The 21,631-nt window shown below is 36.3% G+C and overlaps 2 protein-coding genes across 5 annotated transcripts in view; one reads left to right on the top strand and one right to left on the bottom strand.

Moving 5' to 3' along the window:
• The window catches only part of LOC106137675 (autophagy-related protein 16-1), a 164,862-nt gene that overhangs the window by 79,284 nt on the left and 63,947 nt on the right, over positions 1-21,631 (bottom strand). The gene's annotated exons all lie outside the window — the stretch shown is intronic.
• The window catches only part of LOC106137673 (uncharacterized), a 57,961-nt gene continuing 42,595 nt past the window's right edge, over positions 6,266-21,631 (top strand). The window contains exon 1 of the mRNA XM_013338544.2: positions 6,266-6,411. The gene's annotated coding sequence lies outside the window, so the exon portion shown is untranslated. The remainder of the gene's footprint in view (positions 6,412-21,631) is intronic.

The raw sequence follows: 21,631 nt of genomic DNA, 5'->3' as shown, positions 1-21,631 counted from the left end.
CTAATACACATTATATAAAGCTGTCCCGGCAAACGTTGTTCTGCTATATAATTTTTAATTAATTTCTAGTTAAAAATATGTTAAGGGTGGACAACCCATATCACTAAGGGGTATGAAAAAATTGATTTTGGCCAATTCTCAGACCTACTCATTATTCTCACAAAATTTCATGAGAATCTCAAGCCGTTTCAGAGGAGTATGGGAACGAACATGTGACACAAGGATTTTATATAATAAGATATCTATACTAATATTATAAAGCTGAAGAGTTTGTTTGTTTGTTTGAACGCGCTAATCTCAGGAACTACTGGTTCGAATTAAAAAACTCTTTTTGTGTTTAATAGACCATTTATCGAGGAAGGCTTTACGCTATTTATCATCACGCTACATCTATAAGGAGCGAAGAAATAACGGAACATGTGAAAAAAGCGGGGAAAATTATTCCTCTTTGAGCGTTTCAATGATGCCATAACTATTCCACGCGGAGGAAGTCGCAGATACAGCTAGTATAAGATATCTATGATAGCTAGCTCGCAAGGGCAGCGGTAACCGACAGCGCAGGAAAACATTCAAACAAAACAATCTCGCAGTGTGTAAAGCATACAACAACACAGTACTGTTCAACAGGCATGTCAAACATGATATAGGGTTTAATATCCGCGGTGTTAATACGGTGAGGTGCGTGCGGCGGATGCACGGTAATGCGATTTATTTATAACTGTTTCTGTATTAAATGCGGAAGATTGAAAGGTAATAACCGCATAAGGCGCATTTCAAATGACAAATATATTGGTACTTAAATTTGGAACTTAATTCACAGGCAGGATTTGCTGAACTGACACAGGAAATCGAATAAGTAATTTTATTTTTATTACTGTAGTTTTAAATTACAGTTATGTACATATTTCATTAAAAAGAACCAAGTTACATACATGCATACATATACAATACATACCAACAGACGCGACACATTTACCCCACTTCTTCATTTACGTAAGTAGATAATTATTAATCAATGTTTTCCATAAGTTACAAAACGATGTTCATATATTCGTGTATGGACTCGCCCAGTCCATTCTAGATTCCCGGATCCCGTCAGTCATAACCTGTAGTAAAAACGCGCACATCTTTTTCCGGTAAAACGAGGTTGCGAGAACGAGGGAGCTAGAAACTCGAGGGGACAACTACTTCCGTAATAAGGTGACCACGGCTACAGGTGGTTGTTCCATGTATACAATATGGATATAGCAGAAGTTTCCTTCGGTCTTTCTAACGCCGAGATTGCTTTCTATGAAAACAGTATTAATTTTTGAATTGAGCATTTGAAAATTGCATTAATGAAAATAAAAAAGCGTTGTGTGGTTCCCGGCAGTGCCGTGTGGTTCCCGGCACCAATACAAAAAAGAATAGGACCACTCCATCTCTTTCCCATGGATGTCGTAAAAGGCGACTAAGGGATAGGCTTACAAACTTGAGGTTCTTTTTTTAGGCGATAGGCTAGCAACTTGTCACTATTCGAATCTCAATTCTATCTTAAAGCCAAATAGCTGAACGTGGCCTATCAGTCCGCTCAGGACTGTTGGCTCTGTCTACCCCGCAAGGGATATAGACGTGATTATATGTATGTATGTATGTATGTGTGGTTCCCGGCACTAATTCCTATGTTTGTCGTAAAAGGCGACTAAGGGATAGGCTAATAAATGTGGGATTCTTCTTTTAGGCGACGGGTTAGCAACCTGTCACTTATAATTTCTATTAGTAAGCCAAACAGCTGAACGTTGCAGTATTTTCAAGACTATTGGCCCTGTCTACCCCGCAAGGGATTTAGACTTGATTACATGTATGAAAATAAAGACGATAGATCCGCTTTTAAACATTTATTTGAACGTTTCAATGCCACGCTTTTAATATGGTTTCACATTGTTAAAACGAAGTGCATTTGTGCTCTTTTCATTTTGTACTTGTTGCCAGTCTGTCGCATTTAAAACACAATGGAACATTTTGAAGAAGTTAGAAATTTTCAATAAAACATAATAATAATTTGAAAGCGAAAGCTTGTTTGTTTGTCCTTATTTTTACCTCTGCATTGCCATTACCATTATATTCGTCACCGAATGGTGAGGATTTCTAAATAATAATAGTTCGGCTAACACTTTTGTAAATTTCGGCAAAATAAAACTGTTACTGTAAAACAATTTATTTAAAAGACCTGACTTTATAAGAAATTTCGAAAATTTTCTTGTTTATTAATTATTGTAAAGGATTCCAAACCTGTAATTAAAATTTTTCCCTTGAGTCACATGACGTCGAATCGAATCTCTGTTTAAGCCTTACTTATCAGACTATTATATATTCTACTAAATACTAATTATTTGTATCTAAAATTATTATGTGATGGACATACTTACTGATGTAATCTGAAATTAGGCCTGGCATATAGTTTATACATAGATATTCCATCGGTGAAGAAAAGATTCCACGATTCTCACGGGAGCGGAGAAGCTAACAGTTATTGATATGATGCAAGTAGGTATGAATAAGAAAAGTCATACAATTCAATTTTCAAATGTACTTTAGTGCGTAATATAAATATGTTAATCTATCTAGCATAATCGAGTTCCAAATAACTAATCAAAACTTCAAACGAATCGATTTTGTTGGTTGTGTAATGTTATTTTTGATTGAATGTAATAGCCCATTGCATTCATATTTAGAAATGCATGTCTTAATTTTATGTCTCTATTACGGTTAGCGTGGTTATAAATGATTTAAATGAAGAAGATAGAAATGCGGCAAATGGGTACCAGAGAGAAGCCGCAAAACAATTACATCATTTTTGTAAGGCGTATTTATTATATGTGTATACGTGGAAATAGTTCAAAATATTGAGGACGTAACGAATTTTTAAATGTAGTAAATTGAATTTGATGTAACTACATTAATGAGCGCCAGAACTGTTCAGTTTTATAATTACAAGATACTAAAACAATAAGATATATCCAATGATTAAGAGGCATTACAACTCGTGGCTTAATAAGTAGTCAGCCGGGAAATGTGATGGGAAACATACTACCTACCGACAACTTCAAACTATCTTGAGAACATTCTTTATGATGTTATCAATTTCATAGAGTAAGTGTGTAATTTTTATGCGTAGTGCGCGGGAATGGTCGAGATTTTGCTTTCAGAATTGGACACTAGAATTAATGTAATAAAAAAAAATAACTGTCTCAATAGACGCGTGGATTAACAGGTGGAATTTGGATTCCGTGAAATCTATTCCCACATCGAAGATAGTCCAAAAAATAAAGGGGAAGTATATATTCCTTATTTAGCTTTTAGCACTTCGAATTAAAAAAAAAAATTAGTTACTACGACAGCTCCGGCCGCGTAAACGAAAAATTCCGTAAAATTTCAGGAATTCTGCTATACCATCCCTAGACCATATAAGGAACTAACATGCCACATTTTCCTCTCTACTCATACTAGGCCCAGCTGCATGGTTTGTGCTTTGATATGTCAATCCATTTGTTAGTCAACGTTATCCTTGACATAATTACATATTAGTAAAATATAAGGATCCGTGCGCGCTCTAAAAATAAGATAAGAGTAATAATCAATTGGCTGCGAGAATCTTGATGAATCGATGTGAAACAAAGATAGATAGATTGCACTAATGAACGAGATGGACTCCGCAAGTGGAATGAATCTGCTTCCTAATAGTACACTAGTGAAAGCGTCATTAGCATACGTTCAAAACCAAATAAGCCAAAATACTGAATAATCAAGTGTTGTTGTCCTTGTGAACTTTAGAAAGTTGAGGTCATCAGTTGAGTCATACCCAATATGTGCTATTTATACCTACATTTCAAATTATTTTAGCGAAGTATAACAATATATTTAGATGATAATTTGAAAGTATAATGAAGCGTTATTTAGATATAAGATTCACGTTCATGAATATTAATTTTTTTTAACAAACACACATCATATTTTTCTATTTTCGGCAAAAAAAGATTTTATCAAATTTTCCCATGTGTATAGTAAACCACGTCCGACCCACTTTTGTACCTTTATGGGAAAAATGAGAAGATTTTGCTCTGTAGTCCTATGGAGGAAACACGCAAAAAAATGAAGTTAAATTTTGCTTATGCTTCTTAAGTTACACCCATAAAGTTAACCAACGAGCTTGGAACGCTAAAAGAGGAAGAGTAAGGGTTCCACTACCTAAGCTAGTTACGATTATTAAGCTATTATGTCAGAAATCTCCTTTAATCCATACTACGCATATGTTAATTTCTCCATTTTTCACGGCTTAAATCTTAAAAGTGCTTTCGTATAAGCAGTGAAAACGAAAAATTAAAGCAATGCAGAGACTTGATATATAGCGACATTGTGGTCCAGATTAAATTTGGACACACAGCCGTTAAGTTCAGAAGCAGGCAGAATTGGGCTAATTATCTCTGTTATTTATTACATTTAGTGGTCAAGCCGTTATTTTGAATGATATCTTACTTCTTAGCCCGAAAAAATGTGTAAATATAAACAATTGAATTAGTATCCAATTTGGAAATGGAATACTTTCTTGAAAATGAAAAAAATAATATAAAAACACATATCACCCCTCGTACCCGAAAAGGCAGGCAGAGACCACATCTTTCCGCTTGCCACAATCCCTGCAAACTTCTTACAAGTACGCCGGTTTAGAGTACTCTTGACCTTTCATACGCGTCATAGAAAAAAATATTTTGAACTAAATAAATTTCGGAATTAGGTCAATAGGATTTTATTCAAAACAGACCGGATAATTGAAGTCAACAAGCTCGTCTCGTCGTGTCTCGAATGCAACAGCTAGCTGAATGATCGGTATAAACATAAATAACGTCTATATCCTTTGCGGGGTAGACAGAGCCAGCAGGCCTAAAAAGACTGAAAGGCCACGTTCAGCCGCATGGCTCAATGATGGAATTGAGATTTTAATAGTCATTGGTTGTTAGCCCATCGTCTACAAGAAGAATCGCTCAAGTTTATTATTCTTTTCGTCTACCAGATTAACTGCATCGTGTTGTATGACACATGCGGGTGCGTGACACGACACGACTCGCGTTGTGGCGAACTGACATTAATAGAAAACCGACCTCACGTCCGAATTCAACTCTACCCCACTTTTCGCGAAAATTTTTATTTAAACTTCATCATTTTTAACACGCATTGTTTCATGAACTAGGTCATTATGCCATTGCGATACGATTTCATTTTTAACATAGCGGAAAACATTTTTCTTTATGATATTGTTTTCTAGTTTTCAAGCTTTCAGAAAAATAATTAATGAGAAATTTGACATACGTGTAATCTAATTGCAAATTTCTAATAGGCGTGCGAGTACTTTCTGCTTTTGAATTTCGCCTTACAATTAGAGCTGTAAACTGGGAACTCAATTTTTCTATTTAAGATACTTTTGAGGTTGTTGTTATCTATCAGTATAAAAATATAATGGTATAAAACCATATCTCTTGTTTTACAAAATACGAAACTGAATACCAGCACATTACTATGACTATATAGTATAAAGCAAAGTTGTCTGTTAGTCTGTCCGTCTGTATGTATGTATACTTAGATCTTTAAAACGACACAGCAGATTTTTACTAATTCCCCTCTGGGAATAATGCGTGATTTTATGTATACATACGTATTGATTTTTATTAAGTATTTCTTAAATAGATTCATGACAAAGATTTTTATGTATACATGCTACCCGTGCCAAGCCGGGGCAGGTCGCTAGTGAAAACATAGAATAGAACAAAACGATCGTGGTTGCACAAATTTATGAGTGATGGATTTAAATCCTGTATAGCGCGTCTGCTAAAGTGATTTAAAGTGTTGTTAAATTTATAAATGTGGGAAACATCAACGTCAAAAAGATATTTATTCTGGCGTCAGTGAAAGCGATGTCTAGCTTTCATGTTATTCCAATGAAAATAAAAAAAAGTGTGACCACTTAAAGCTTTGTATGGGAAAATACATATCTGCGGATCGGGCGGGCGGTGCGACGGTCGTCCGCTGGCCGGCGGCGCGCCGCGTCCGGCAACCACACCATCTCTCCCTTTCTCTCGGGCCTATAGCGCTCTCTCTCCGTCCTTCGGCGGCTCGTTCCTCTTCTTCTTGCAAGGTTAAGGTTACGTCAGACGTGTTATGTTATAACCGTTGGGGCGCACTCCAGCAAGTTCAGTGTCTCGTTGAGAGTGGCCGCGACTGTAGGCTCGCGACCATCATTGCGCGCGCGTCACCCCGAGGACTGTGCCAGCCTGTGATATACGAACAGTGAAAAGTTCATGAACTGGGTGTTGAATTTGTTTGAACTATATCACGTGACGCAGATCCTTTCAGCATCCTGAAATTACTTGAACTTCGGTATGTTGATGGCTTTATATAATTCAACAGCATAATTTGGAAATTAAATTATTGATTACTGAAGAAAGTACATAGAATATTTTTTTAAATGCTCACATTTAAGTTTAACGTGAAGACAGCTCAGGGTATTCCAGTGCATCCTGTGCAATAAACTGGTTTATTAAATATTTTATGGTGGTTTAGTTGGCGCTGTAATCACAGCCATAACTTAAAGCTTGTTTGAATGGTTATTTTTATCCTAAGACTTTGTACGAAAGAAAATAAAAAAAAATCGCCTATTGTGAAATAGAACATATGATTGATTATATGCGCTTTATTACATGAAGATTGGTTTTAATTGGATTCAAATTAACAAATATTTTTATGCTCTATCACAGAACATATTCTCATATATTCAAATTGAAACACAGGTATATTTCACATTCAATGTTAACGTAAGTAATAATTTGAGTTTCTCAACAAATCTAATATTGAAACCATTCAAGAAGAAAATATAAAAATAAAATTTTGCTCTAATCAAATTAATAATTTAAAAAAAAAGCGATATAACCGATGACTATTTTTATACAACTGGCAAAGAAATACTTCTTCATACAGATATCGACAGAAGAACCGCTACAATATGGAACATAAAAAGTCGGGAGTCGTTCACACGGCTCGATTTCCTGATCCATTTGCGCCCGCGAAAATCTACCGTGAAGTAACGAATGGCGCAGGACGCAGCGATATTTTGGGCAAAAGATTACGCATGTCTTAAGTTAAAATGTTCAGTGTGGCGAAACGGCGGATGTACAGCCATTTCACCAACATCAACAAATTTTATTTAGTTAAAGCTTTGCAGATTTTTTTTTCACAAAATTTAAATTGGCACAAATTGGTGAACATTGAGCTGGTAATAACATATTTAAAATAACTTCGTTATTAAAAAGGGCAGGGTAAAAGAGATTGAATACATTATTTGCAAAATAAAATTAACGAAAATTATGTTTGAACGGTATAAATATTTACATACTTGTGATAAATTCGAATTAATCATATACTTAATCAGATCCTATTAGGAAATTTAGGCCAATAATTATGTGTAATTTAACGTTGTTTGTACAACTTCGTGCAGTAGCGCAGGCATTACGTAGAAAAATCGGAGCTGTTAGTAATAAATGGTTCTCGACTCCATACCGTTAAGGTAGTGAGGCTTTTTTTCTTAACGTTGCATTGTGACATACAATAATGAGAAAACAGAAAATTAAGCTCATGAATGCAATGTCAGAGGTATATTTAATAAAAGGTAAGGTAAATTTTAAATCGAAATTCAAATATTTTAAGAGTACATTTAGATATTTAGTATATCTTTTCAAATAATATATTCCTAACAATTTTGGATTATACTGTCTAATGACCAAGATCCTCTTAGGCTACAGACTTATTTAATTAAAAATTACACTTGATACATCATATTCTATAGTATTTTTAATGTGTATTTGCGATAAGCTCGGCCGCGCATATAGCAGCAATAATACTCGTACCATTGCTATATTTAGAGTCGGTTCGTTTGGCGCCTTCGCCGGACTTATCGCGTATCGCTACTATTAATAGGATTAAAAGCTGGTTAAATAATATAAATCCGAGTACGTCTTTCGCTCACATGAGTGGAATTGAAGGAGAAAGCGGACTCAGGAGTCTAGGGATATGAGCGTAAAGCTGAGAATACAATTGCGAATAGGAAAATTTTATCGGAATAAAATTTTAGGGTAGGCAAAAAAAATATTAAGGGATCTTTCCTTTTCTCTCTCCTTCTTTACCTCTATCTGTAAAAACATATTTAAATAAAGAAACTTACCAAAGCAATTATTAATTTCAGAGAGAAGGTTCTAAAAATTAGGTCCCCGTTGAACCAAACAACGCTCCATACAAAAGACATCAACGAATCTGGACTATTGCAACCGCAAAAAGAATTCATATTATTAAAATTTGGATTATCAATAAATTTATATTAAGTAATATTTCTTTACTTAATAAATGAATGACTTTATTGTGCTAGGATTTTTTTTATACAGTTAAAGTAAATTGTTATGAATTAATTAAAATTCCACATAGTACAATAATTTTCCTAAATTTTATTGTTCTTAGAGAATCCCTTAAACTGTAAAAACCGTTAAATTAATGACTTACAAATCTACTGATTTTAAAAAGGGACATAAATGTATATTATATGTGTCTAGTACAATATGTGAAAATAGTATGTAATTTCTTTCATTCAATCAATTCACATCTGCATAAAACTCGAATCTGTATAATGATAAACTGCTTTCAAACAGAAATTTAGATAGCAATAAAAATGGTTCCCACGAGAATTGAACCCCATTAGATTGGCGGGGATTACCTTAGGTATCTGTGCTGGCAATTGCAAATGGAACAACTAGTAGCTTTCGAACGATTCGAGAGCACGACCGGGGTCGGGGGTCAGCATTAGTACTGACTTATGGCAGCCCTAATGCATAGTTTACACGAGGTTGTAGCTTAGTGGTCGTTAGAAATAGATAATTTTATTTTTCCACAGTTTAGATAGATAGATTTTTTTAATTACACTAGATCATATTGTAAATGTGATAGATTTAGACAAAAACCAAGTTTTATGCGAATGCTAGTATTAAATAATAAAATGAAAACATTGAGTACGGTAGATAAAAACACTATTGGATCTAAGATAAAACTTAAAAAAAATAAACTTGAAATCTAGATGACATTGGTATAAAAGGTTTAACTGTAAAATAAATCATTCAATTATAATTAATTGCCAATGGAACAGACTATGATGGAGTTTTATGAAGATTCTATGTTATGAAGTTAATTATTGTCAAGAATTTACGACAGCGAATCCAAGTTTACAGCGTACTTATAGCATTCTTGACAAGCAATTTCATATAAGATTTAACTAAGAAGAAATTTATTTTCTAATATGGTATTCATTAAATAATATATTTTCAAGAAAAATGGATGAAATATTTGCTTATTAAAAAATACTTCACAAATTTTAATAAATCTTAAAATAAACTTGAGGATGCGTATGTACCTAGCTGCAATTTGAAAGTATTATTATTTGAATTATTCTCATGAATGAGCAAAAGCATCCATCAACAAATATCAACTTCGAAAGGATTTGGTTTATCTTCAAGGTCAAAGTTACGTGGTTAAATGGACAAAGGCACGATCTACATAGGAACGCCGTGAACTTGACACTGCGTGCTAACACACAGCATACATATTGTTTGTTTAATGATTAATTTGGCACAACTTTCATAAGTGGTAGACATTTTTTTATATTTTAGTTAATTATATTACGAATAGTATTGTATGCTACAATGTTTTTAAATATATTTAAAAAAAAATTAACATACATACATACATATGGTTACGTCTATATCCCTTGCGGGGTAGACAGAGCCAACAGTCTTGAAAAGACTAAATGGCCACGTTCAGTTATTTGGCTTATTGATATAATTGAGATTTAAATAGTGACAGGTTGCTAACCCATTGTCAAAAAAGAATCCCAAGTTTGTGAGCCTATCCCTTAGTCGCCTTTTACGACATCCATGGGAAAGAGATGGAGTGGTCCTATTCTTTTCTATTTTTATATTGGTGCCGGGAACCACACGGCAAAAAAATTGAATTTTGAAAAAAAAAAGAAAAACCTTTTTCTCTAGTTAGTCTAACGACTTTACGAGCGTATCATGACTTGTTACATCGAGCGAAAAGCAATTTCCCATTTCTCGTTAATGATAAATTTCAGACTCAAATCATAACATGCTTTGTTTCATCATTCTTACATCACTCTTTGTTACAAATGCTTAAGTCAACAGACCGTGATTTTATATCATCCGTGAGGCATAAATCGGAATATATTTTAAAAACGTACAATGATTTTTCAACAAAAAACGATACAAGGAATTAAAAAAGGTAAATAATATAGCGGCTACGTGTCAAAGAAACTGATTACTATTACCAATGAGGTCTATTCACTATTGAAACTTTTGATCTCGAGTACTTTCCCAATAATTTTATACGTAAAGAGGGTTTTATTAGCCATCTCAAATCTCAACTGACCGTGAATAAGTTTTCTGTACACAATGGACAAAATGTTGACTTAAAGCATGTAATTTTCAAAGTTATTCTACGAAGGGTATTAATCAAATTCAATTACCTACTTTTGTGTACGGTTATCATTGGTTTGTATGATACTATTATATTATATATTCTTTGGAATTCCGATTTTGAATTTAGCTTGTTTATGGATGGGCACACCTGACCCGGTTATGGGCTGAGATTGTAATTAAGAGGGTCACGTGAGAACAGAGTAATGTTCGTGACTAAGCGTGCGACGGTGACACGCCATCGACTCTATCGGGCACAAGGTGAGAATACGTTCCTATTTCCTGATTATCGATGGATATCTTGATTCGCTTAGCTTTTCAATAACTTATGAGAAAAACTGTTTTTCTTAAATTTAAACAGTTTTACGTAAATACGTAGACTGTCGAGTCAACAAGTCTACAAGTATTGAAGCGACAATTGGGTGAAATGCACCTCACAGAATGAGTATTTCTATAAGAACTGGAAGTTCGGTCGCGCTCCACTAAACTCCACGACGCGGTATTAAAGCAGGCTGCTCCTATTTATAAAGTAACGCTTAAAGGGCGGCACAGTGCGGTCGTGCGCGAGGTCAGGATGGATTCCATCAGGCGTGCTTTCCATGAAGGATTTTAATTACGTTGTCGCGGGGTGAACGACCGCGACCGATGCGGGTGCGCTCGCTTTTGACAACTCTCCCGTTAACAGGTGTTTCGCTTTTTTATAAATAGTCAATTTATCGATCGCCGGGAGCCGACCAATGTGATCTTTCCTTATATGGTGACAATAACCGAGGGAAAGCTATTTTAAAAAATTATCCGCACATTGTGCCAGAGAAGATCTCGAAGACGATACACAGAGAATAGCCAATAACTTTCAAAATGTTCCGCTAATGGGTAGATCTTACGGTTTAACAAATAATTTATTTGAATTTGTGTTGGTGATTGTACGAAAGTATGGTTTTCGTTGACGATATTAATTCCGATGGTTTAAGTGTGTCCGTGTAGAAAAATTATCGATATTTATCATTGTTTATGGTCAGGTTGAGTATGCAAATTGTCCGCAGACAATAAGCGTGCCCACGCGTCGGTGGCTGACTCACCGGTGTCAGTGTCACGGTATACCAAATATTGATATGGGTTTGAATTAATTGGTACTTATTACGAACCGGTTTTAAGATAACACCTCGGAATCATTTTTTTAAGCATAAAAAATTCATTGGTTGTGACCGAAAATAGTTATTTTGATTTAAGTAATCGATTAAATTGAATAATAGCTATGTGCACAGATACAAAGAGTCATAAAAATGGTAGAAAATCAGGGATAGAATATAAAACCAAATCTGTGTATGGGATAATTCCATAATGTTATTGTTTACTGACGTGTATTTATTACAGTAGGATAAAATAGTAATTTTGAGTTGGCCGGCTCCCTGCACATTAATAATTGCATTAAGGTTTAAATTTTTTACTAGCTTAACAGTACGGTTACCTATTAGCCTCAATAAAAATCTAGTTTTTCTATATTGATTGCAATTTAGCAACGTTTTATTGAGAAACCGGTCAGAGTGAGACTCTTTATTCGCAGAAATTGCCAAAAAATGCAAAGTAAAAAACGCGAAATACCGTTGTGTGACTTTTCGAAGTGATGAAATTGAGGAATACAAATAGAATTTTATTCAAATTTATTATTTGTAAGCATTAGTAGTAACCAAAGTTGTGTTACTTTCCAAAATGCTCAAGTATTGAAAAAACAAACATTTAGACCTAACGAAAGTACCTACATATCAGAAGGTAGGTACTTGATACTTTTTCTATTAATTAACAAAAAAAATATATTAATAACGTCTCTGGAGGTTGCAAAGGTCAGACAGGGGTCATTACTCATAAAAACGTGATTTATGCACTCCAGAATTGTGGTCACAGACGTATACTAGGCTTCTCTCCAGAGAGGTAATGATGCAACCAGAACTACCGACATGATGAAGGATGATGATTAAAGTTATGTCAAAGTTAGCATTGAAAGCTCTGGATTCTCTCTTTATTAACATCTTGGGGAATAATAACCTGACTTAGCGTATTTATGAATATTAAAAAGCAAAATACCTCGACGTTTATAGTCTAGGCCTAAATAACTTGGTTGAGACAAGAGCCGAATCTAGGTTTACAGCAACTATGAACTGTGCCAGTCTGCCAGAGAAGGTGGCCGTAAAGCCGTTTTATGTACAATAACACGTTGCAAATGGAGCGGGCTACAACGCCGGCAAACGTGCTCAAATTGATTACGGGCGATACACGCGAATCGTCTAATAAAATCAGTAATGGAACGGTACCGGCGGCATGCGTCGCATACACACAAATCATGGAGGAAGCAAAGGAGGCACAACGGCTTCGTTGCATACGAAATTTCACAATATCAAAGCTAAAAAAATTTTCATAAGAAATACATTAATGATATTCAGAAAAAGAAACGTCAATAAAAAAAATTCCGATAAACGAATTGACAATTAAATTAAATAATAATACAATTAATCTGACCTACGATTAATAAAAAACATTTTCTGCATTATGGTAACATGTGTGTTTGTTTTAAAATTTCCTCTCAGATATAGACATGAATTTTTCTGTTGTAGCATTATTTTGTATCATAACGGCCCGCGTGCGCGTTGGCTCCCACGGCTTACACATTATGCAACCTGCACTGCGCAGGCGTCAAACAGCACAATATGATCTCGATCGCGTTCCAATATATAAGGACTTCTCACACAAATTAAGAAAGCTCTTATTTTTGGAACCTTTTTTGTGAGCGATTTAAATATCGACCCTGGGTGTTTTCAAGAAAAACGCAATTTCAGCACTAACATGTAAAAATAAAATTTACCTGGATTTACTTTTTTGAGCAGATTAAATAATGGTCATTAGTTCATTCGGATTAAGCGTATTTAGTTCCAAAAAAAAAGACATCCATATTATAAAAAGAACAGAATATATAGTACCTTACAAAATCCTTTAAATCGTAATACGGTGAACTTTATGATAAACTCACAACAATAAATAATTATCTTCATGCAAGCGCTAATTTCAATGCCATGTCTAAAGTCATTACGAGTAATTGGTTCGCAACATATCCTTAATTCTATTAACAGCAGCATGTAATTCGTGTTATAGGCATTCAAATGGGGGAATAAAATTGTAAGATGAAGAATAAATGATCCTTGACGTGTAAAAAGGTTGCCGGTCTGCGCATGGTATCATTAAATGATAACACAGCCATAAATAACAAACTGAAAAGTAGCGGCAGTAATATCATATAAAACCTAATTTTTATTTTCTAATATACACTTGCATTGCTAATATTCATATTTCGTATTGCTAACAAATCTCTTGCCTTGAAATGGCTGCAGGCTATATGATTGAAACATTAGCGGTTTCATGTCACAATAAAATTTGCAAGTATGCAGTAAGAGAGGAAATGAACGTCAAGTGTTCATGCACTTGACATACCTATCCGCTAGAAGGCATGCGTATAATAACTAATTTCTCTAACACAATGCCATTACCGTTATACTCACACTCTCACCTGCGAAGTAGTCTAAACGAATCGTATCACCTAATTAGAATTCAAGTATTTATTATACAATTATGTTTAGCAGACATCACGTATTAAACTTTGATTACATTAACATCACATTATCATATAATGTTGACGTAACCTTAACCGAGGAATGATTCTCACATACGTAATTGATTTGTTTCAATCTTCTGTGAACGCGAACGAAAAAAGAGAAAATTTCTTTCATAAAGGGATTCCTGTATCATTAGAAGCACGTCATCCGACAATAAAAGCCTATCTGACTGACAATTGCTATAAATCTAAATAGTGGGAATAGAACATAAGGTATCGATAACCTTTATTTTTACACATAGATACGTAGAGTACAGACAAAAGATTTAGATATTATAATAAACGGTTAAAAAGCAGACGCTTAAAATTTGAAAAAAAAAAACCTATAGAAATAAAAGACTAACGTAAAAAATTGAGAGGTCATGACAGAATTATTATCACGAAATATTATTTGCAACGGATATCAAGCGATCAATGAACTTTGTCAATTGCTTAATTCAGTCTGAAGTGTCTACCGTCGTCGACGCAGCACGTCTCGCCGCGGAATTCGGTTGCGGGCGGCACGCGCGTGACCGCAACCCGAAACGCACGATCCGCAAATTAGACGCACTCCGAATGTGACTCTGAGATTACTTGCGGTGGAACTCCAGCAAACTTCCATTACAGAAAACAGTGTGTGACCTAAATGCGACCCACTTTCCGAACCTATTTGGCGCTGCGCGCTCCAAGAAATGGTATTTGCTGCGCGCCGCTTTTCCATACCGCAACGGATATGTTGCTTCCGCGTCGCGCACTTGTTCACTTGTATAGTTAATTTTATTTGCATTTGGAACCACTTGCAATTAGTTATCTTTGACAAGATTCTCTTAAACGAGCCTGTTTTCTATATCTTATTGCGACCCGCAGCAAACTTGTAAACTGCCACTGAACATCTCTTCTATCATGGCATTAAATTATGTCGCGAGTTTGTATTTACTTAGCCGCCCTTACTCTTGACAAATGTAGGAATTTTCATACCCATTTCTCTGTTATCATTCTAATTTATAAATCAACATAAAGATCATCTGCTTTTAGAAATTCTCTTTGAAACGTTAGTATTAAGATTTAATTCCATTTAGATCAATTAACGCTGAATACCTTAAAGCCATAAATATTATACACTTGTACTAACTATGGCAATAATGAAATTATTTACATTTCATGTTTATAATAATTAATAATTTGACTCGTTTTATTAATTATTTAATGGGGTTTTAAAATTTATAGAGAAGATATTTATCAGATTCATTTCATCTATATCATATTCATAATCATAAGATATCATTTCGTTACTTACTAATAAGACAACATAAAAAAGAACGAATGGAGTGTAAGCTAAAACATACCATCGGTCAGTCGTGACGATTGGCCGGTGCTGGTGCAGTGTGGACAGCCAAGATCGCGGTAACGACTACCGAGTGGGCGCTTTACATAGATCCAATGCAAATTGAGTAGCGATTTGCGCGCGCATATAAATCAGAGCTAGCAACACACTAGCACTCCGCATTTCGTCAATTAACGTCAACCATATTGTGCGCGATAGAGGCATGCGTCGCTGCGCTTGATTTATTTGCAATTGCATAGATAGCTCCCGCAGATACCGCACTCGCTCCCCATTGCAGTGCATCTATTAAAGCTAACAGACGTAGATAGCCAGCGAAAAGTCTACACATTCCCGTAGAACTCGTGAGCTCACGCCAAACTAGAAAGTGAACTGCTAGTTCGCCATAATTTTCCTAATTCAGGCCGGTGTTAAAATTACAGGGATGTTACTCTAAGAACACGTATTTAGAGATATTTAAATATTAAAATAATAACAATCTCATAAATAATAATGTATTACTAATACATACCAGACAGCAGGATGCTAATCTTTACATCTCATTAGAATTTAGTCATATTAAAAACCGGTCGGGGAATATTTACATCAATCATTATAGCTAGCCTATCCGGAATTTTATAATTTCGCTGAATTGGTGCCCGAAGGAATATTTACAAATAAGTATCTATTTATTGAAATATTTTAAAGTAAATAACCAAGTTCAAGTCGGAACTATTATTATTTGCATTCCTACCACGTAGCTTGCTGCCAACTAAGCACGGGTTTTGGCAAAAAGGTTTCTTTAATAAGAATAGATTTAACAACATTAATGATAACGAACAAATTATACTCGTAAATAGTGATCTGCTTTATGTTCAAATCTAAGCTTGGGCGTGTCTAAGGCAAGTCTTAAATCAAAGTTTACGGTTAGCCTGATAAAATCTGTGTTTATCCTAGCCGCACAAGTACGTCCTCCTATCATCGATGATTCCTATTAATTCTCACAGTATATGTTTAACGTCTCGCTTGCGATTTTCATGAGTTCCACTAATAGTGACTACGGTAGTCAAAAACATACCTGGTGTTATTTAACTTTCTCCGGATTTGTGTTTAGCGGTTAATAAGCTCATGGTTTTGGTCTCACAACACTGTTCGCGAACTTTTTATTGATTTTGTAACACATACGTTTTTTTCCGTAAGGGACAAATAGAGCCGGAAAGCACTGTTTGTAACCATGCAATATTTTACAACTTTGGAGTTTTCGAAGAAGGAATACGGAATATAAATGAAAAGTGTTTGGTTAACCTTTACAAATCAACCTGTAGTAAAGGTATATAGGGTTACAGTCACCAGTCGCATACCGGGCGGAAATAGGGACGTCGCGCGTCGTGAGATCGGGTGGACGATCTCGGCGATGTGATCGTTGGCCAGAACATCGACAATATGCAATTAATGAAGCGTCCTGGCTTCTCGTCCCGCGTAACGAGGGCTAGTGCCATTTCTTATCGCTAATGAGAGCTAGGCTAGCGGGCATTGTGGCATACTCACGGGCCATCGGGGGCATTTGCCGCTTATCGTCATACATCTATCAGTCGCGATTGAAAGCAAGTTTTTGACTAGACGTGGATTCGATGATGTAATATATATTTAATTATAAAAAAAATAATTATATATTATTCGTGGATTTATAAGAAAAATGCCTTTTAGTAAGGAAGTACAAATACTGATTGTGTAACGAACCAACTTCTAAGTAGTTTTAGGAAAGCCAATGTTCGCAAGACTAGAAGTCACTACTTGCCTAAGCCTAAGAGAAGCTATTTACAACTAAAGTTAATCAGGGGAAGAATTCTATTAACTTTTTAAACTATTACGGTACTAAATTTTGCCATTATTGCATAGTTAAAAACAAAATGAAATTTTCCAATGAGGAAACAATTTCCCGTGTTTTGTATTCACGGCCGCCTGACATTTTCTAATGATTTCGATGATGTCTGATATTGAAACGGGTTTATTGTCTCGACGTCAGCTAGTCTGAACGGGTCGAATGTCAGCGCAGTGAAATTTCCTAATAAGGAAACAATCTCGCTATCACTTGGGTTCATGGTAGCTGACACTTTCGCAGTAATGGCTTGGGTGGATATTGTTGATACACCATCACTAAAACTGTGTTCAAATATCTCGTTTAGCAATTTCAATTTTTAGATGCTTTGAGGTCCTGTCTTTAGGGTTCTGAATTCCTAATTGGTTGGATGCTCTTTTCGACGTTGGTTTGCAGTTAGGAAAAATAACGTCGTCAATATATTTTCACTCTATTGTATTCTATAGAAGTGAGCATTAAAATTGTGCAAATTAAAACATTATTTGAATCTGATCTCGCCAAAATATATTCGACTCCTAATCATCATATTCACAAATTGTTCTTGAACCGAAATCTTTCTCACTTTGGGCCCACCATTATATACTCATTAGAACGACACAAACAGGAGTTTATTGGGAGCCCGGGAGCCGGTAGGTGTTGCCGGGTCGGGTGTCGGGGGCCGTGCTATCTAATCGGGCGTCGCTTCGTCGCCGGTGGGCGGCGGTCGGGATAACGCGCCGCCGCCGCGCCCACACGCCAATTATGTGGGAAGAGGTTACGATTTTCCAAGCGATATCACCTACGACGCAAACGGACCAACGTAGAGTCAAGTCGTTGCAATAATCGGTAAACTATCGCCGGCGCAACTTCAATTAACGCTTCGCATAAACGATCCGATATCGTTATCGACAATTAAACTTTAGACAAATATAACGATACATACATATAATAACGACTATATCCCTTTTGGGGGAAGACAGAGCCAACAGTCTTTAAATGACTAAAAGGCCACGTTCATCATAAAAACAATAGATAACGATATAATGTCCCAAATTATGAAATTTTTACTACTATCGCAGGCGCTTAAATTCTATCACAAAACTAAGTAATGTACAATTTTAAAAATAAAAAAGTAACTGACGTGACTCACGATTTGATAGTTAGACACAGATAGGTACTCAAAAGTGTAAGTGGGGTGTACATAATTGAAGTGAAGAGCGATGGTATCGTGGCATTCATCTTGGCGCGCTCCCGTCTCATCGATGGGATAGTAGGCAAGCGACGTAATTATAATAAATACGGTTCACATGCGAACAGGAACCGCCGCCGACTGACGACCTGTCGGCAACAAGAGGCACGCCACTGCGTTATAGCAATTATGTAACACCTCGCCTGATCGCAAACTTCAAGATAGAATACTCAGGTACAGCGACAGATGTGGACTGTGATTAATGACTTGCTTACCTTTGTTCATATATGTTACAGTTATGTATAAAGAATAATATTCTTAAAGAAATACGGCATTTCACTAAGAAATTCATTATATCGCAAAAGCAAGCACAAGCAGTGTGGCCGTAAACATATTTAATACTTGCTTAACAGTGACCGGTTAATTAAGCCTTACACGTATTCATGCTAGTTTATGATTGACGTTGTGATAACTTATACCTAAAGATACTGAATCGTAATTAAAAGCAAACATCTGCATACCGCTTCCATTAGTGCATACAAAGTTCGAGAATTATCTTCGAGAGCAGATTTATAGCTTTATCAAGTACAAATAGAACGTTGCATTAAAGGTCGAATAATTCGTTCTAGTGAGCCGCGGTAAGCTATGGTAATGAAATGGTGAACTTGCGGAGTATAATCACAGTGAAATAATCGTCGGATTTGAGCTCGGGATCAAGTGCAACAGTCACGATCCGGCGCCGCTGCCTGTCTACCTTTATTAGATCTGTTCTATCACGCTAAAGTCTGTGCATTAATATCCATATCGTCATAATAACAACGCTATTTAAAATAATGTAGCTTTATACCACACGTTTATAACAAGATCCGCTGACGTTAATTGAATTTTTAAATTACAAAAGTAAACAAGAAAACGTTAGATGCCAAGGAGGCCCATCATCAAAACTTCGTTAAACTAGCTGCGTAGTGACATAAAATGTAATTGTAAGGAGTATCACCGCAAAAAATAAAAAAAGTATATCGTCTTTCGTAGCTCAAGGAAAGTGTACAGAGTAATGACAGAAGGGCGGTTCAGAGTTATTACTGTAATGTCAGGTTGCTTCGCCTTCGTTCGCGAGCGTTACATAGCATTTCTCCTGAGCGTCAGTGAAACTAAAAAATAACACAAATAACCGGCTTGCCACAAACTCTATTAGATTTCCAACTTACTTTTTGCAGACGTTGTCGTCGCCTAACTCGATCTCGATGCGGACGTGAGAAAATTGTTAATCTTATTTTGCAATAGCACGGAAGATATGGCGTGATTTATTTATGAAATTATTTATATTTTGTAAAATACTTGTAATTTAATTCCAATATAATTCAGTTCAATGACCGGAGTTTTATGGAATTCGCAATTTCTTCAATAAAATCATTTTCCACCAAATTTACTAAAGGAAACACTTTACATAATTCTATTTTGTGATTAAGGCCAATTTCTTCGTACAATAAAACGTAGTATGCAATAAACTACTTATGAGGAAAGCACATAAAGAAAGGCACTTAACTTGTAGGTCTAAAGCCAAACGCGATACAATCTTGTGATTAACACTTGTTGCATATAAGCGATGACTTGCATTTCTGTCACTGGTTGCGAGGTAGAAAGGAAGAGTGGAGGTGTCAGGCATGGAGTCGCGACGGAGAAAGCGACTCGCCATATCACGAGAGGGAACTTCAAATCCACATTATCAAGTTCACTGAGCCTTTCCAAGCTCAATCTAACTTAAGATGGAACACTGGAACTTGTAAGGTCACTTTCTTCTTGATGTTGTCCAAGTTTTTGCCAGACAACCCTAGGAGGTCTGAACAGGATGATCACTATGCTATACATGTCCTTAGTTAACATAGTAGATGTAGCTAGCCCTTTTACAATAGAAGCGGCTGGTCCAGTCGTACCCGTTCGCCGGTGGTGCCCACGGCGCGATCGGATTTCCCGTTCGCGATTATTGCCTTTCTTTATTTCACGGGGCGGTTCGTTACCGGCAGTATCGGCGTGTAACGGTGTTCTGTGGGCACAAGCATTTGCATGGTGAGCCCATTACGGCGACCGGCGGTTGGAAGTTATTAAAATACATTTAAGATTGCCCAGTATTCGGCGGGGGCGATAAAGAGCAGACATTGCAGAGTCGTGAGCTAGCTTCGAGGTTTATTGCGTTCGGGATGCGATCGGGGTCCGCGGGCGAGTTCGATCCCAACGTAAACAAAGGATTGAGGTGTTCCGTAAGAGGCCGCTTGACGGAAAGCGCCGCTAGATCTCGTTAGTGGCGCATTGTTCCGTCCCAGGACCCGGACACAGACACAGACACAGACACCCACCCTGCTGTAATTGGCTACAAGAAATGTGGCAATTTCTCTCTCTATTACAGATGCATTGTTCCCGGATAGCGACAGATAAATCGCATGCCAAGTAGAAAGTGAAACAAGTGGAGACATAGTTGAATAGACAAAATGATTCCGATTGCAGAGTTCAAGGACATGGTTTTAGAAAGTGGGTTCCGCTTTGGTCCGGCAGTGATAGCGCATCGTGATTGCGTTACATGTCTCGGCGTGAACATTACAATTCCACGTTCATACGGAGTTAAACTACTTATTCGGCTTGGCGACCGTTATCCGGTGCACGCACGCTGCATATTTTTCCTGAGCGAAACTCCGCGCTTAGTATTCAAGGTTAACCCGGTCAGTAAAGTGCTTTCTTTGTTTACGAAGGCGTCCGATATCACACGACACATGGTTCACATCAGTGTAATAAGCGCGTAATCCAATAGCTAGGTTGTCTACGGCTTCGCACCCTTTATATTTTTTTACCTTGATGTTTTGTTATCAATTGTCACGTACGGATTCCGAAAATATTTATCATTGGTGCAGCTACAACTAAAGTCAATAAGCAAAAACAAATATTGCATATGTTTTCATTCTACTTTTTATGCTTACGATCTGGAATGAATCTTAATTTGTGGTGCGTTCAATCTTCAGTATAAAGGCGTGGAATCATACAGAATGCACCCTCGCCTGCCGTCTGTCTCGAA

The sequence above is a fragment of the Amyelois transitella genome, chromosome 10 (assembly GCF_032362555.1).
Source record: "Amyelois transitella isolate CPQ chromosome 10, ilAmyTran1.1, whole genome shotgun sequence".
Classification (NCBI taxonomy): domain Eukaryota; kingdom Metazoa; phylum Arthropoda; class Insecta; order Lepidoptera; family Pyralidae; genus Amyelois; species Amyelois transitella.
The sequence above is the reverse complement of the archived record's forward strand: the minus strand, read 5'-3'. Positions and strand labels throughout refer to the sequence as shown.